We start from the raw sequence: 2,557 nt of genomic DNA, 5'->3' as shown, positions 1-2,557 counted from the left end.
ACAGAGGGAGACTCCGTCTCAAAAAAAAAAAAAAAAAAAAATCGGCCGGGCACGGTGGCTCAAGCCTGTAATCCCAGCACTTTCGGAGGCCCAGACGGGCGGATCACGAGGTCAGGAGATTGAGACCATCCTGGCTAACACAGTGAAACCCCGTCTCTACTAAAAATACAAAAAACTAGCCGGGCGAGGTGGTGGGCGCCTATAGTCCCAGGTACTCGGGAGGCTGAGGCAGGAGAATGGCGTGAACCCGGGAGGCGGAGCTTGCAGTGAGCTGAGATCTGGCCACTGCACTCCAGCCTGGGCGACAGAGCAAGACTCCGTCTCAAAAGAAAAAAAAAAAATCAAATGCAGTTGAGATTCACTAGCATAAGAATTAGAAAATGTCTACTGAGGCTGGGCGCGGTCGCTCACGCCTATAATCCCAGCACTTTGGGAGGCCAAGGAGGGTGGATCACCAGGTCAGGAGATCGAGACCATCCTGACTAACATGGTGAAACCCCATCTCTACTAAAAATACAAAAAAATTAGCCGGGTATGGTGGTGGGCGCCTGTAGTCCCAGCTACTCGGGAGACTGAGGCAGGAGAATGGCGGGAACCCGGGAAGCGGAGCTTGCAGTGAGCCGAGATCACGCCACTGCACTCCAGCCCAGGCGACAGAGCGAGACTCTGTCTAAAAAAAAAAGAAAAAAAAGAAAATGTCTACTGAGACAATAGATAGTCATATATGAACTGTGAGCACAGATTCAGGGGAATGACAGAAGCAAAAATCAGCTGGTAGTGGACTGAATAATGAATTTGCTGCTGCTTTCAAAAAAAAAAAAAAAGTGGATGAAAGGAGAAGACCAAGATAGTGCTATAGAGAATGGCTTTTCTCTGATGAGATAGGGACATGTTTACATTAGTAGGAATAGTTCCAGCAGAAAGACATGGGTTAAGAGTGAAGAAAGGACGAGATCATTGAAGAAAAAAGACTCTGAGCAGCAGAGGAGGCTGCAGTCATGTGGTAAGGGAAGGGGAAAGGTGGAGATTTGGGGGTGACTTTGGACTCCCCTTCTCTCTGCCCAGCCGCCGTTATCCACAGGATGTTGGTTACTAACACCATCTGGCTCGGGCACCTCCAGTCACTCATCAGGGAAGCCCTGGCAATGTCCCCTCCCCAGACACCTGGAAGGAACCTGATCTCCTACTGGAATCCTGAAGTCTTAGAAGCTCTTTGTGCTACACCCGAAAATGAGATGGAACTTTCTTCAACTTTCCCCGTCGCAGCATCTTCTCTCATTTTCCCATGAAGTAAGAGAGGGCACCTAAAAACTGTACTTCTCCTTTTTGTTGAACTCTGAAAACAATAGGTAATGTGTATCTGTACCATTGTAAGAACCCACTGTCGAGAATTTAGCTGTCTTCTTCCTCCATGGTACCATCTGAGTTGGGAAGTACTGTCTTAAATACATTCTCCGTCATCCCTACCCAAGAGCAAGTTCCACAAGCTGCCATTTCAGTCTCCATCTGCTTCCAACCCCCTCTCTGGTCTTTCCTTTTCATCCTCATGCCTCCTATAGTTGCTTCTTTTCCATCATCTAGTTCTTTACAAAATCAGCATTCATAGAGCCAACATGTGTACCACAATAAATGGAAAATCACTGTTTCTTAGTAAAAACAAGATACAACAGAAGTTAGGTATATATTTATCCCCAGTCAAGTAACCAGGACTTAGTTTAAAACTCAAATTCAGGGCCGGGCGTGGTGGCTCACACCTATAATCCCAGCGCTTTGGGAGGCAGAGGTGGGCGGATCATGAGGTCAGGAGATCGAGACCATCCTGCCTAACACGGTGAAACTCCATCTCTACTAAAAATACAAAAAAATTAGCTGGGCATGGTGGTGGGCGCCTGTAGTCCCAGCTACTCAGGAGGCTGAGGCAGGAGAATGACGTGAATCCGGGAGATGGAGCTTGCAGTGAGCCGAGATTGTGCCACTATACTCCAGCTTGGGCGACACAGCGAGCCTCCATCTCAAAAAACAAAACAAAACAAAACAAAACTGCAATTGAGAAAGTCTCCCCTGGCCAGGCGTGGTGGCTCATGCCTGTAATCCCAGCACTCTCGGAGACTGAGGCAGGCAGATCACCTGAGGTCAGGAGTTCGAGACCAGCCTGGCCAACATGGTGAAACCCTGTCTCTACTAAAAATACACACAAAAAAATTAGCTGGGCGTGGTGGTGTGCATCTGTAGTCCCAGCTACTGGGGAGGGTGAGGCAGGAGAATCACTTGAGCCCAGGAGGCACAGGTTGTAGTGAGTCAAGATCACTCCACTGTACTCCAGCCTGGGCAACAGAGCAAGACGCCGTCTCAAAAAAACACAGAAAGCCTTCCCCAACTAAATCTTACCCGCTCTGATATCATTATTTTATTTTGCATTCTGCCAGCAACACAATATCAATGTAATTTGTTAAATACTGCCTTTTTTTTTTTTTTTTTTTTTTGAGACGGAGTCTCGCTCTGTCGCCCAGGCTGGAGTGCAGTGGCCGGATCTCGGCTCACTGCAAGCTCCACCTCC

Source organism: Piliocolobus tephrosceles, chromosome 16 (genome assembly GCF_002776525.5).
Source record: "Piliocolobus tephrosceles isolate RC106 chromosome 16, ASM277652v3, whole genome shotgun sequence".
Lineage (NCBI taxonomy): Eukaryota > Metazoa > Chordata > Mammalia > Primates > Cercopithecidae > Piliocolobus > Piliocolobus tephrosceles.
Note: the sequence above shows the minus strand (reverse complement) of the source record.